We start from the raw sequence: 16441 nt of genomic DNA on the forward strand, positions 1-16441 counted from the left end.
ATAGACAGATCCCTGTAACATTTCTGTAGCAGAAGTATAAGCAGACCCTGTAACATTTACGTGGCAGCAGTATAGGCAGACCCCAGTAAGATCCTTGTGGCAGCAGTATAGGCATACCCCTGTAAAATTTACGTGGCAGCAGTATAGCCAGACCCCAGTAACATCCTTGTGGAAGCAGTATACGCAGACCCCTGGAACATTTCTGTAGTAACAGTATAGACAGATCCCAGTAACATTTCTGTAGCAGAAGTGTAGGCAGACCCCTGTAACATTTACGTGGCAGCAGTATAGGCAGACCCCAGTAACATCCTTGTGGCAGCAGTATAGGCAAACCCCTGTAAAATTTACGTGGCAGCAGTATAGGCAGACCCCAGTAACATCCTTGTGGAAGCAGTATACGCAGACCCCTGTAACATTTCTGTAGTAACAGTATAGACAGATCCCAGTAACATTTCTGTTGCAGAAATATAGGCAGACCCATGTAACATTTACGTGGCAGCAGTATAGGTAGACCCCAGTAACATCCTTGTGGCAGCAGTATAGGCAAACCCCTGTAAAGTTAACGTGGCAGCAGTATAGGCAGACCCCAGTAACATCCTTGTGGCAGCAGTATACGCAGACCCCTGTAACATTTCTGTAGTAACAGTATAGACAGATCCCAGTAACATTTCTGTAGCAGAAGTATAGGCAGACCCCTCTAACATTTACCTGGCAGCAGTATAGGCAGACCCCAGTAACATTCTTGTGGCAGCAGTATAGGCAAACCCCTGTAATATTTACGTGGCAGCAGTATAGGCAGACCCCAGTAACATCCTTGTGGAAGCAGTATAGGCAAATCCCTGTAAAATTTATGTGGCAGCAGTATAAGCAGACCCCAGTAACATCCTTGTGGAAGCAGTATAGGCAAATCCCTGTAAAATTTACGTGGCAGCAGTATAGGCAGACCTCAGTAACATTTTTGTAGCAGAAGTATACACAGACCCCTGTAACATTTCTGTAGTAACAGTATAGACAGATCCCAGTAACATTTCTGTAGCAGAAGTAAAGTCAGACCCCTGTAACATTTTCTTGGCAACAGTATAGGCAGACCCCAGTAACATCCTTGTGGAAGCAGTATAGGCAAACCCCTGTAAAATTTACGTGGCAACAGTATAGGCAGACCACAGTAACATCCTTGTGGCTGCAGTATAGGAAGACCCCTGTAACATTTAAGTGGCAGCAGTATAGGCAGACCCTAGTAACATCCTTGTGGCAGCAGTATAGGCAGACCCCTGTAACATATATGTTGCAGAAGTATAGGCAGGCCCCTTGAACATTCAAATGGCAGCAGTATAGGCAGACCCCTGTAACTTTCTTGTAGCAGAAGTATAGGCAGGCAGACCCCAGTAAAATTTCTGTAGTAATAGTATAGGCCAACCTCTGAAACATTGGGGTACCATGAGCGTAGGCGAAGGCCGGAAAATTTGGTTGGATAAGAGTGTAGGCATGGGCCCGAAAAATAAGTATACCAAGAGTACAAGTGTACCTCTGAAAAATTTATCAACCGAGAGGGCAGGTGAAATCCATAAATATTTTTTGAAAGATACAGCTCACTGTTGCTTAATTTGTAACAGAGCCTGTAGGCAGCCCTGTTGAAAACATTGGTTCATGTTAATGTATCAATACTTTTGAAACTTTGAAAAATTGTACAAACATTGGTAGATGTAGATGAGCCTTTTGGGCCGCAGAAAAATTGGCCGCTCAGCGCGATGACATGTTGTTTCTGGAGGAGGAGTAGCAGGAGGAGGACTAATGTCAGAGACAGATTGACAAAGACAAATGCCCCGTTTTCCCGGTGATAGAGAGGAGTGCTTTTATCTGCGGTTGCAGCGAAAAGAATCTTTAGGTTCCGCTGCTCTCTGCCGGTGGAGAAAAGAAGTCTGAAGAAATCCAGGCTTTGTTCATCTTTATGAGTGTAAGCATGTCGGCACTGGCAGTTGACAGGCGGGTACGCTTGTCCATGATGATTCCCCCAGCTGCACTAAACACCCTCTCTGACAAGATGCTAGCGGCAGGGCAAGCCAGCACCTCCAGGGCATACAGAGGAAGTTCGTGCCACGTGTCCAGCTTTGACACCCAATAGTTGTATGGAGCTGAGGCATCACGGAGGACGGTGGTACGATCGGCTACGTACTCCCTCACCATCTTTTTACAGTGCTCCCTCTGACTCAGCCTTGAATGGGAGTGGTGACGCAGTCTTGCTGGGGAGCCATAAAGCTGGCAAAGGCCTTGGAGGGTGTTCCCCTGCCTGCGCTGAACATGCTGCCTGATCTCCGCGCCTCCCCTGCTACTTGGCCCTCGGAACTGCGCCTTCTGCTGCTAGCGCTGTCAGATGGGAAGTTTACCATCAGTTTGTCCACCAGGGCCCTGTGGTATTGCATCACTCTCGAACCCCTTGCCTCTTCAAAAATGAGTGTGGAAAGGTTCTCCTTATACTGTGGGTCGAGAAGGGTGTACACCCAGAGGCAAGCAGCATGGGAACCCTCTGCAGTGGGCCCAGCTGTCCCCCCTCCTCCTTCTCTTCCTCCAAAACGCGCTGAGATATAGACATGAGGGTGCTCTGACTATCAAGCGACATACTCTCTTCCCCCGTCTCCTGTTCCGACCGCAAAGTGTCAGGCTTTATGCTTTGCAGCGAACTTCTCAGCAGGCATAGCAGAGGAATGGTGACGCTAATGATTGCCGCATCGCCGCTCACCATCTGGGTAGACTCCTCAAAGTTTCCAAGGACCTGGCAGATATCTGCAATCCAGGCCCACTCCTCGGTAAAGAATTGAGGAGGCTGACTCACACTACACCGCCCATGTTGGAGTTGGTATTCCACTATTGCTCTACGCTGCTCATACAGCCTGGCCAACATGTGCAGCGTAGAATTCCACCATGTGGGCACGTCGCACAGCAGTTGGTGCTCTGGCAGATTAAACCGATGTTGCAGGGTCCTCAGGGTAGCTGTGTCCGTGGTGGACTTGCGGAAATGTGCGCAGACACGGCGCACCTTGCCGAGCAAGTCAGACAAGTGCGGGTAGTTTTTCAGAAACGGCTGAACCACCAAATGAAAGAGGTGGGCCAAGCATGGCCCGTGTGTGAGGCTGGCGAGCTTCAGAGCTGCCACAGGTTATGGCCGTTGTCACACACGACCATGCCCGGTTGGAGGCTCAGCGGCGAAAGCCAGAGGTCGGTCTGCTCTGTCAGACCCTGCAATAGTTCGGGGGCCGTGTGCCTCTTGTCACCTAGGCTGAGAAGTTTCCGCACGGCCTGCTGATGCTTGCCCACCACTGTGCTGCTGCGTCGCGCCACACTGACTGCTGGCGACATGCTGCTCACATTTCTTAATTGAGAGGTAGAGGTTGCGTAGAAGGAGGGTTTAGAGGAGGTGGCATAGACCGCTGCAGATACCCGAACCGAGGAAAGACCCGCTATTCTGGGTGTGGGTAGGACGTGTGCAGCCCCAGGCTCTGACTCGGTCCCAGCCTCCACTAAATTCACCCAGTGTGCCATCAGGGTGATGTAGTGGCCCTGTCCGCCAGTACTCGTCCACGTGTCCGTGGTTAAGTGGACCTTCCCAGTACTGGTGTAGGGCTGGGACGGCACACCGGGAAAAATAGTGGCGACTCGGGACCGAGTAGCGTGGGCCCGCCGCCGCCATTATGTTTTTGAAAGCCTCCGTTTCCACAAGCCTGTACGGCAGCATCCCCAAGCTGATCAATTAGGCAATGTGCACATTTAAAGCTTGAGTGTGCGGGTGTGTGGCAGCGTATTTGCGCTTTCACTCCAACGCTTGCGCTAGCGACAGCTGTACGCTGCGCTGAGAGATATTGCTGGATGGGGCCGAGGACAGCGGAGGTGAGGGTGTGGGTGCAGGCCGGGAGGCGCTCATGCCTGTGCCCTGAGACGGGGGTTGGATCTGTGTGGCAGATTGGGGCACAGGGCGAGAGGCAGTGGTGCGACCCGGAGGCGGTGAACGGCCTTCATCCCACCTTGTGGGGTGCTTGGCCTTCATCTGCCTGCGCATGCTGGGGGTGGTGAGGCTGGTAGTGGTGGCTCCCCGGCTGATCTTGGTGCAACACAGATTGCACACCACTGTTCGTCAGTCGTTTGCGCTCTCACTGAAAAACATCCACGCCTTTGAGCACCTTGGCCTCTGCACGGTGGCTTGGCGCGAGGGGGTGCTTTGGGAAACAGTTGGGGGATTCTTCGCTCTGGCCATGCCTCTACTCCTGGCAACCCCACTGCCTCTTCCAACCTGTCCTGCTGCTGCACTTGCCTCCCCCTCTGAAGACCTGTCCTCAGTTGGCTTAGCAAACCAGGTGGGGTCAGTCACCTCATCGTCCAGCGGCTCTTCTTCCGAATCCTCTGTGTGCTCCTCCCTCAGACTTACTACCCTTACTACTACCTCACTGATAGACAACTGTGTCTCATCATCATCGTCCTCCTCACCCACTGAAAGCTCTTGAGACAGTTGCCGGAAGTCCCCAGCCTCATCACCCGGACCCCGGGAACTTTCCAAAGGTTGGGCATCGGTCATGACAAACTCCTCAGGTGAGAGAGGAACCATTTTTTCCCAATCAAGGCAGGGGCCCGAGAACAGTTCCTGAGAGTCTGTCTGCTCATCAGAATGTGTCATTTTGATGGAGTGAGGAGGCTGGGAGGAAGGAGGAGCAGCGGTTATGTAACGTAAACTGCAGCCAGAAAAAAATTATATGCAAGGCTGCAAAAAGGTCTGACTCTGCAATAGTGATGCACTACAACTCCCACCAGACAACCTCTAAAATCCACACGGTCAGGGGTAGCCCAACGAAGGAGCTTTTCTTGTAATTTTTTTTAAAAAGAATACAGGCTATATAGCCTGTATATGACTTTCCCTCTATCAGTGGCTGTGGCCGTACGCTGTGTGTGAAGTTGACGGCACGCACAGAGCGGTGTAAATAATTATGGAATTATTGGCGTAGAGTTGGAGGCTGACAGCGGTATTGTAGCGCTAACTTCAGGCAGAAGCAAAGAATACGGAAGGCTGCAAAGAGGCCTAGCCATGCAATAGTGATTCACTACAAGTCCCACCAGACACACTGTAAATTTCAGACGGTCAGGGGTAGCCCAACCAAGGAGATTTTATTGTAATTTTTTAGAAAAAGAATACATGCTATATAGCGTTATATGACTTTCCCGCTATCAGGGGCTGTCACTGTACGCTGTGCCTGAAGCTGACGGCAGACATAGAGCGGTGTAAAAAATTAGGGAATTATTGGCTTACAGTTGGAGGCTGACAGCGGTTATGTAACGCAAACTGCAGCCAGAAGAAAATTATACGCAAGGCTGCAAAAAGGCCTAGCTGCGTAATAGTGAAGTACTACAACTCCCAGCAGCCACGCATTAAAATGCAGACGGTCACAGTTAGCCCTAGGACCACTGGGGTTCTTGTAGACAGGATTCTACACTACCACTGTCCCTGCCTCACCAGTACTGCCCCTATACTCTGTGTAATTGACTGCAGATTGAGAACGCTATAGCTGTAATAGCCTGCAGAGCCCGAGATGAAAAAAAATGTTTTGGTGCAAAACTGCTCCCAGCAGCCACAACAGTAATGCACATGGTCACATGTGGCCCTAAGAAGGACTGTTGAGGTTCTTGAAGACGCTAACACTATGCCTGAATGAGCAACAGCACCTTCCCTAATCTCTGCCAGCGTGTGTCTGAGGCGAGCCGCGGGCAGGACCGCTTTAAGTACTGGGCGGTCACTTGATCTCACCAGCTACTCACTGCAGGGGGGTGGGATAGGGCTGGAACGTCACAGGAGGAAGTTGTAATGCCTTCCCTGCATGTCTATTGGCCAGAAAATGGCGCTAAACATGTAGGGAAGGAAATGGAATTGACTCGAGTACCGCGTGGTGTTCGTCTCGAGTAACAAGCATCTCGAACACCCTAATACTCAAACGAGCATCAAGCTTGGACGAGTATGCTTGCTCATCTCTAGTCCTTATCTTATATCACTATATATCTCTTAGTACATAGACAACTTCAGAGACAAGTTGTTTTCGGGTATACTCAACGGTGTCTGTTATTGCGCAGTTTAAATTCATACAATATATAAATATATATCCATTAATTGGGTTTTGCTCCACTCTGCATTCTCATGCACCTGTCTAGCCCCCAAGCTCTATGCTCCTGGGAGGACCCAGAGTCTATAAATACATCCGCGCACTTCTAGAGAGATCAGTTGGTGTTGCAGTTCTGGTCAGTGACAGAAGCAAGTAGAGTTCTGAAGGAATTAGTGCAGCGGTGACGGAGAGGTGAAGTTAATAGTGAGAAAGCAAGAAATGAGAAAGAATAAGATTAAGCTATTTTCCACCTTCCAGCCCCCCCCCTCCCCCCCCCATCCTCCATATCAGTATCTGGCACCATAGTAACCCCCAGACAACACGCCTGCTGTTTTGGCATAACACTGGATTCTGACTTCTCCCTCACCCTCCACATCCAATCTCTGCCTGCAACACAGAAATATCACTAAAATCCGTCCATTTCTCACCACGGACTCGTTAAAGACACTCACTGTCGCTCTCATCAATTACCGACTCAACTACTGAAACTCGCTACTCATCGGCCTTTCCTGCACCAGACTCTTCCCTCTCCAATCCATACTAAATGCGGCTAGACTCATTTTCCTATCCAGCTGCTTCTCAGATGCCTCTGCACTATGCCAATCACTGCTCTGGCTGCCCATCCATTACAGATCTAGATTCAAACTCCTTAACCTCACCCGCAAAGCTCTCTATGGTGCCGCACCACCGTACATCACTCCCCTTCTGTCCATACATCATCCAGCCTACACACTCCAATCTGCTAACACATTCACATTAAACGACCATCTATTCCAAACCTGTTGCAGCAGTGCTGAGATTGCTGCCGGATTGACTAAGTCCCGTGTGGGTTTTCGACTTGGTTCTGCACCTTCTAGCTCAGTAGGTGTGACGTAATATAGTCACACCTGAGGGTGATTAGCTTGCTATTTACCTGGGCTAGATACTGAGCTAAAGTGCTGTGAATTGCCAGTTGCTCGCTGTCTGAGCTGGTAGTAAGTGGCTCCCATGTACAGCATAGTCTCCGCTGTAAGGTGAACAGAGGTCGGTTCCGTGTGCTGCTGCTTCACTACCAGCTAAGTGTGGTGTTTCATTTGAGTTTCCTTTTGGGGGTTGCTTTGTTCCTTTATTTTGTTGGCCAAGTAGGGTTACTTAGGTCCCAGGAATGAATGCATGCCCACATCTATTGAAGCAATCAGTCTGCCGTACGAGGCAGGGCCCTCTCCCTCATTGTCACGTGTTTAGGGAAAGACTTCCCATTTATTTTGTGTTATTTATTTCAGTTGCTGCACTTTGGGCTATTATTGTGCATAATTGCAGGTGTTGGTCCAGCACGTCATTTGCAGACATAACAGAACCTCACATGCTCACCTTCAGGACCTCTCTAGAGCAGCAACGGACCTCTGGAATGCACTACCCCAAAACATCTGTACAATCCCTCCTCTGCGTGTGTGTGTATATATAATATACATACATAAATATATACACATGCACACACAACAGAAATACTCATCTCTCCACCGCCACACTGTTCCCCGCACTGCCGTTGTGGTCCTCCAGATGGTCTGTTTATTTCAGCTGCAACAGTCACGTGGTTGTTTACTCACGCGACTCCTGCAGCCAATGGGAGGCCCCCAGATGGGATATCATCAGTGACGTTCCATAAACCAGCTGAGGCTTCTACATTACAGGCAGACGTGACTGGTTTACAGGTAAATACCGGGCCAGAAGACCGGGAGGCATCATGAGTCAGATGCTGAGGTGCTAAACCACCGAAACAGCACTTTGGATCCAAAGTGAGCATATTGTTAAAATATAGTTTTGTATGACAGAGAAAAAAAATATAAAAATGGAAATGCGCACACTCATAGTAGATGCTAGTGAAATAAATGTGCCTCCATGTTCTATCTTATGTGTAGCACTTTTGTAAGCAAGAAGCCATCTTCTCTGCCTCTTTTTCACTGTATTCATTTGTCCTATTCTGGGGGATTTATGGATATTAAATGGTTATTTTATAAGTCCTGAGTGAATCACTAAGGGTTTTGCTCCAGAAGATAGCTATTGTGACATTTAGACTGGCTGACGAGTCAAACTGACATGTTCCTAACTGTTCACATATGTTCCTAAACATTCTCTCTAAACAACTTATTGTTTAGATTTACTGCACCTGGTTGGCATTTTAGATGTAAAATTCCTTATCCTGCATATTCATATTTTGTTTGTTTCTTTTGACCAGTGGTAATAACTGAATTATAATAGATTTTAGGTATTGTAATTGAATATGTGCCCCTATAAAACCTGATGCATGTAAATCAACAGACAGATAACTTTGACCATATCAAGTCATGTGTGGTTTGATAAGTTATTTCCTGGCCCGTATATACTTCTAACCAATTTGAACCCCAGAGGCATATCATAGCAAAAATTATTTGCACCAACATAGACAAACATATATAAACTTTATTAAGGAAACGAAGAATTGAAAACACAAAATCAAAACATGTCTTACAGAGTAATTAATCTAAAGGCCACTTTATACAGAATGAACTGTTGGGCACATATGCCTGGCAGGTTGTCCGAGCAATAATCAAACCTGTGCTTTTCACAGGAACAAGCACTCAGTGAATGAAGGTAAAAGGCGATGGGGATTCACAATGAACAGGCAGTTGTTCCTAAGTGAACAACTACCTGTTTACATAGGCTGATCTTTCATTCAGTTTTCTGCATGCAGAAACTGAATGACAAACAAGAAATAAACTTACCATATTGCTCCATAAACTACTAAAATGGCCCACCTCTACATGGGCGCTGGTTAGTCTCCTGCCTAAGGTGTTTAGTGAGACAGCGGACTGCAGTCAGCTAAGTATCTGTTGCAGCCGTTCTGAGGCCTGCACCCTGCTTGCAAGCCAGGCCAGGTTTTGGGTGTGCTCTTGCTACTCCCGGAGCTGAGGGGTGTGTCAGTGGCAAGAGTGATTTCATTCAGCACCTGGTGCTGACTAGCTCAGCTGCTATTTAAACGGTGCTAGCATTGACCCCTGTGCTGGTCAATCACTTCAGTTCTATGTTGGACAGCTTCGGAGCAACACAGTGTGGTGGAAGCTCTCCATTATAAGCTAAGTTCTTTGCTGTTTGGTTTGGTTTTGTTTCTCCTTTTGTTTTGTGCTAGGGCTCCTAGATAGGGATTGGTCAGTGGCCCAGGCACGAGTGCAGGCTCGCACTTATCAGCGCGGTCGGTCTGCCGAGCAGGCAGGGCCCCCTCCCGGGCTAGGGGAGTATAGGGAGAGAATTCCCCCATTTATTTTGTGTTTTCTTTGCACGGTTGTGCCTTTCATTTATGTTATTGAGGTTGCACGTTCATTGGACGCAACAGTACCTCTGTCTATAAATTCTGCGTGAGGCTTATTCACTTCTACTGTACTGTGTTACATACATTGCTATTTCCATTTGCATTAAACATCTTCCCTAGCCTCCATCTAGGGACAGATTCGGCACCTAGGTTCCTACTCTGGGGCCTCCCATATTGGAGTAATGTCGCTGCTATATTGGTTAGGGGTAGCATTCCCATCCTGGTATATCTGTTGCTGTTACTTGCCCTATTTTGTGTTCCCCAAATTTTGGTGTTATAATACATGTCTATATTTGTACATTGCAGACATAGGTTACATCTAGATCTGACCTGTTGGGGAGGCTCTATACTTGAACCCTGCACGAACATAACAATAATGAACAGGGAGTGGTCCGGAGGAGCCCAGCACTATATAAAAAAATTATCCTCCCTTTTAAAACAGCTACAATTGGAGCCAACTCCAAATGCGACAATTTAACAGCTGTCAATCACTGCTTATGGGGCAGACTTGGCTCACAAGCCCACTGCATCCTTCCTGAGCGACCAATGACTGATAAATCTGTCATTGATTGATAAGTGGTTAAGTTTATGCACCATATATGTACGTCGTATGGTCCTGGGTTTTAAACTTACTGTAGCTAGACGAGTGCCTGGCTGTCAGAAACAGCTTTGTTGCATCTTTTCTGGCTCACATAAAACTCAATGAACAATATGTAGTGAACAGAGGAAGCGGCAGTGGCATTGCCTCTATGGGACCCAGTAAGTATATGACTGACAAGCGCTCCCGGAATGGCAGAGCTGCTGGATCTAAGCAGACCCAGCCATGTGATCAGGGGCGGAGCTTGTAACTAACTCACTCACAGACACAGAGCCTAGGTGATTGATCACATAAGGGTGTCATCATCACAGGCCCTGTAAGCACACGGCTGCTATCAGGCTCTGCGTGTTTTATGTTTTAGGACCTTTGATGACGTCACCATCATGTGATCAGGAGCGGAGCATGTAACTCACTCATGGTGGTCGTTAGTATTTTGACTTAACTTACCAGCCCATTCCATCCTTCCTGAGCGATCAATGACTGATAAATCCATCAATGGTTGATTAGAGGTTAAATGTATGCACCATATATGTACATCGTGTGGTCCTGGGTTTTAAACATACACCATTGTAAATGCAAACTTGCTTTAGCTAGACAGGTGCCTGGCTGTCAGAGACAGCTTTGTGTATCTTTTCTGGCTCGTATAAAATTTAATGAGCAATCAGCAGTGCCGTTGCCTCTATTGGACCCAGTAAGTACATGACTGACAAGCGCCCCCGGCATGGCAGAGCTGCTGGATCTAAGCAGACCCAAAGCAGCTGTACTAGATGCAGATGGCATGACAGCGGGCTGGTTTTCCCCTTTAACTGGGGTTCCCATGGATGCCCTAATTATAGTGGAAACCATCTAAATAGAAATGTCTTTTATGATGTCATAGGGGAACATGTTAGGAAAGCATATATAAAAACTTACTGATAAAAAACCCCACACCACACCAATCTTGTAATGTAAGACTATACAAAGTATACATCAAAATGACCAAAACAATTAACCCATTCTCATAGTTTATTAACATTTGCAATTTACACTAACATAAAGAACTAAACAGAAAACATTTTTTTTTTTACTTTTCAGACATACTACCTCTAATAAAACATAAAAAGCTACCTTTTTTTAAAAAAAAGAAAAGGTACTAAAAACAGACCTATGCATCATACAAAAATATACAAAATGTATTTTTGTAACCCAAGAAAAGAAAATTATGGCATTTAAATCACCCAGTGTGCTAAATCTCTAAAAAGTGTCAGGTTACAAAGGACCAAAACATTAAAGAGGTTGTCCCGCGATAGCAAGTGGGGTTATACACTTCTGTATGGCCATATTAATGCACTTTGTAATATACATCGTGCATTAAATATGAGCCATACAGAAGTTATTCACTTACCTGTTCCGTTGCTAGCGTCCCCGTTGCCATGGTGTCGTCTAACTTCAGCGTCTAATCGCCCGATTAGATGCGCTTGCGCAGATGGGTCTTTTCTCTTCGGCTTGGCATCAGCGGCGTTTTGGCTCCGCCCCTTGTACGCGTCATCACGTAGCTCCGCCCCCGTCACATGGGCCGATTCCAGCCTTCTGATTGGCTGGAATCGGCACATGTGATGGGGGCGGAGCTACGCGATCACGCGTTCAAGGGGGCGGAGCCAGAACGCCGATGATGCCAGAGGGAGCCGAAGATAAAAGAACCATCTGCGCAAGCGTGTCTAATCCGGCAATTAGACGCTGAAGTTAGACGGCACCATGGCAACGGGGACGCCAGCAACGGAGCAGGTAAGTGAATAACTTCTGTATGGCTCATATTTAATGCACGATGTATATTACAAAGTGCATTAATATGGCCATACAGAAGTGTATAACCCCACTTGCTATCGCGGGACAACCCCTTTAAGAGGTTAATCCAGATCCAATGGGCCCTATGTTTTTCAAAGGGTGCCTGTACACGCAAGACTTCTCTGTAGCAATATACAAATGGAGCTCCACTGATCACCGGCCAGCACCTGCACCCGGTAATTCAAACAATGGGATGAGTTCATATGCCCGCCAGCAATCAGCAGAACTTCACCTGTGCTTTACCGCGGAGAAACCCTGCGTGTACGGGAACCCAAAGAGTAGCTTTTAATCATGTGGAATGGGACAAATCTTTGATTTAAGTTAATGAAGTCTCATTCCTCAGTCTTCTTATTGCCCTACACATCGGAAATAAAAAACATGGTCCGTAATACTGATCATTATCAGATGACAGTTTTGTTTGCTCATAGAAGGAGAGAGTAAAAGGGGCGACTATTTGACCTCATTCACACTTTAATATGCGAATGCTCAATCAGCTTTAGTTGCCGCATACAAGGGGTAAGGCGATGACTGACAACCATTCCCATCAGAATGGTGGCTGTGTTTTACAGTCCTGCTCCTGATTGTGTGGGCGCGGTGGCGGTGTGTGCCCAATCTGAGCATCATAATTGTTTGGCACAGGTCCTTTGAGAAGTCCTGCCTGCACCGTCCTGTTATGCTATGGCTCCTGTTGAGGGTAAGTTATACATCAGAAGGCATCCCAAGAGTCTGATCACACATCGCGGAATAAATCCACACCAAAATCCACCTGATTTCCATAGTAAGATTAATTATAATGTATGAATAACTGCTGTGAAGATCTGTAGCATTTCCACAACAAATAGAGCATGCTGCGGATGTGAAAGTTTGCAGCTTGACTATCTTCACTGCTGATTTTTTTCCACTATAAGTGGATGGGATTTCTTAAATCCCCATTCTCTACACTGTATTATACGTTGGCGCAGAATTTCAGCTTGCATTCTACAGCGGAAATTAGGCAGGAACTACATTGTGTTTGAGTAGATATATAGATTTATATTAGCTACATATTCTGGTCCACAAAACATAGACCAAAGTTAATATACGCTCATTTGAAAGCGGTCGGAGGCAGCAGATCCTACAATGAGGTTCCACGATTGTAATATTTACAATAATCTGAACATTAAAATGGCTTCTCTCCTGTGTGAGTTCTCTGATGTTGAGCAAGAGCTGATTTCGCACTAAAACATTTTCCACATTCAGGACATGAAAATGGCTTCTCCCCTGTGTGAGTTTTCTGATGATTAACAACAGCTGACTTCCGGCTAAAACATCTCCCACATTGAGGACATGAAAATGGCTTCTCTCCTGTGTGAATTCTCTGATGTTTAATAAAATCTGATTTCTCACTAAAACATTTTCCACATTCAGGACATGAAAATGGCTTCTCACCTGTGTGAATTTTTAAATGACTTGTAAGAGTGCCTTTATGATTAAAACATTTCCCACATTCAGGACATGAAAATGGCTTCTCTCCTGTGTGAATTTTTAAATGAGACTTAAGAGTTCCTTTCGTTTGAAAACATTTCCCACATTCAGGACATGAAAATGGCTTCTCTCCTGTGTGAATTTTTAAATGATCCTCAAGATTTCCTTTCAGATAAAAACATTTCCCACATTCTGCACATGAAAATGCCTTCTCTCCTGTGTGAAATCTCTGATGTTTAATAAAATCTGATTTCCTACTAAAACATTTCCCACATTCTGCACATGAAAATGGTTTCTCATCTGTGTGATTTTTTAAATGACTTGCAAGAGTGCTTTTATTATTAAAACATTTCCCACATTCAGGACATGAAAATGGCTTCTCTCCTGTGTGAATTATTAAATGAGCCTCAAGATTTCCTTTCTGATGAAAACATTTCCCACATTCTGAACATGAAAATGGCTTCTCCCCTGTGTGAGTTTTTAAATGATATGCAAGACTGCTTCTATGATTAAAACATTTCCCACATTCTGAACATGAAATTTGCTTTTCATCTTTGTCAGTTCTCCGATGCGTAGAAAGATTTGATTTCTTTTTAAAATCTGAGCGACATGGACGTTTTTTCCCCCGTCTACGGCCAGTTATTTGTTTGCCAATCAGTGAAGAAGGTTTCCTGTCACTAGTGCCATCAGTAAGGGGTATTGAATTAGGTTGTGTGGTATTATCTTCTACTTCATTTAGCGATACGAGGTGTCCATGATGGCCTCTACTCCAGTCTTCACCTGGAGTAAAAGAAATAATGATTTTCCCCCTATTTTTCTTTTTTTCAATTAACCAAATCAAGCTTTATTGAAACAATAGCAAGGAAACCTACTAAAATGGAAAATACAAGAAAAACTGGATAACATATGATAAGTAAATCACTAGTAAATATATGAAAGACAGAAGACAAACAAAAACATCATAGTATTTATAAATGCTTTGTAAAGATTACAGAATAGAATTTCTAGTAGAGATAGCTAAAATTTAAAGGAGGTTTCCAGTGAAATACTATTGCTGACCTATCATCAGAAAAGGTCATCAATAGTTGATTGGCTGAGGTCCATCACTCAGGACTCTGGACGATATGCTGAGCGGGCGCATGCTGTCAGCTCTGCAAATACACAGAGGTTGGAGCGGAAGCCTCCACACCGACCTCCATATAGTAGTATTGATTTCAATGGCAGCCATGCCTGCAGTTACAAGCACCATCCACTACACAGAGGTCGGCACGGAGGCTTCTGCTCCGACCTCTGTGTATTTGCAGCACAAGGTCATTAATATTATTTCACTGGAAAACCCCTTTAAATTTTAAAACATCATTTATTATTTTCGCATTGCAAGAATTATTATGCCAATCAAATGTAAGAAAAATGTAAAGCAGGGTATATATTCATTAACATCCAAAATATACCTAGAAGGAGTTGTCAGAATGTCCCAGTGGCCATTCAGGGGTATGTGTATTTCAGTTTATTATTTTAATGCACCTAGGCCTATTGAATAGGAGTTGTCCGGGAAATGGATAACCCCTTTAATCACTTTTTCTATATTCTGTTCATTTGAGGGGGTGGGTTAACAAAAAAAATATCAATTGTGTTTCCTTTTTAACCCCTTAAGGACCAGGTTGTTTTGTACCTTAAGGACCAGACAGTTTTTAGGGATTTTACCCATGTGGCGGTTTTACTGCTCCATTTTCTTTCCTTTAGCTACCAAAATAATTTTTGCTGCGTTTTATTTTCCGTGACATATAGGACTATTTTTTTAATATCTTTTTCACTGATTTTTTTTCCGTTTTTTAGTTTTATTGGGGGTAAAATGCTAAAACATTTTTAATATTTACAATAAAATAAAGTATGGTAATGGGTTCCTCTATTTATTTCGGACATTTTGATATATAGTATGTATGGTTTTGGTTTACAGGGCGCATACGGCGACGGTTTTTGTTGGCGTCTGCTTTGTGATATTCTCTTTCTTTTGTATGTATTGTTGTTTTATTCTGTTGTTTTGTCTTACTGATGTATGTAATTGTGTTTTTTACTATCTGTGTCCCCCATGACGCTATATAAAACCTCTGGGGGGGGACATTCACTTTTTTTTTTTTTTAACTTTATTTGACACTTTCCACTATAGCTGGGGCGTCCATAGAAGCCCTAATTATAGGGGAAAGCAACCCCTGTGGTGACATTAGTCACCTGCAGAGCTGCTAGGGTCTAAGTCTGACCCTCCAGCTCTGCAGTAGCAGGGAATCCCGGGAGGTCACATGACCCCCCCGAGGCTCCCGTACTGAAAGTACATGTTACTTTCACTTTCTCCTTACAGTGATCATTGAGCACTGTGTATCGGGGAAGCAGAAGGCAGGAGGGGTTAAAAACCCCTCCTGCCTTCTGCACCGGGTTATCAGCTGTCACTAACAGCTGATAACTCGTACCTGCTTCTGACTGATTGCAGAGGCAGGAGGCTTAGAGCACCGCCGTATTTTTACTATCGGTGGTCCTCTAAGCCCAGGACCAGCCGCCGTATATATACAGTGGCTGGTCCTTAATGGGTTAAGATGTTCTTGATACCAAACTGTGTAGCACAGAGTGTTATGCTGTTTCAATAACTCCCATGTAATGGAAATAGCATAGTGGCTGCACTACGCAGCTTCAATTATGCCCATTAACTTCAATGGCAGTTATAGTAACACCAAACTAGGTGGATGAGTAGCCAGACGTGGGTTTCTCATCTAACCGGGTAATGTGACAGCCCCTTTAGCCCTGTGATCATATCTATCAGACATTTCTGGCATATCCTGGGAGTATAATATTACATATTAAATGGGGCTTTCCGGCATTAAACTATTGATGACACATCCTCAGGATCGGTCATTAATAATTGATTAGTGGGGGATCAGCTGTATAGTGGTTGTGCCTGGTATAGCTGCTCCATTCCATTCACTTCAATGGGATGGAGCTGCTCTCAGGCCATGTGATGAAAGAATGTGATGTCAATGGTCTCTTCAGTCAGGTGATCAGAAAAGATCCCAAGTAGGCAGACCCCCAGCAATCAACTATCTTGAG

At 45.4% G+C, this 16441-nt stretch overlaps 1 pseudogene; it reads right to left on the reverse strand.

Moving 5' to 3' along the window:
* The window catches only part of LOC136620553 (zinc finger protein 850-like), a 493122-nt pseudogene that overhangs the window by 29483 nt on the left and 447198 nt on the right, over window positions 1–16441 (reverse strand).

The sequence above is a fragment of the Eleutherodactylus coqui genome, chromosome 3 (genome assembly GCF_035609145.1).
Source record: "Eleutherodactylus coqui strain aEleCoq1 chromosome 3, aEleCoq1.hap1, whole genome shotgun sequence".
NCBI classification, from domain to species: Eukaryota; Metazoa; Chordata; class Amphibia; order Anura; family Eleutherodactylidae; genus Eleutherodactylus; species Eleutherodactylus coqui.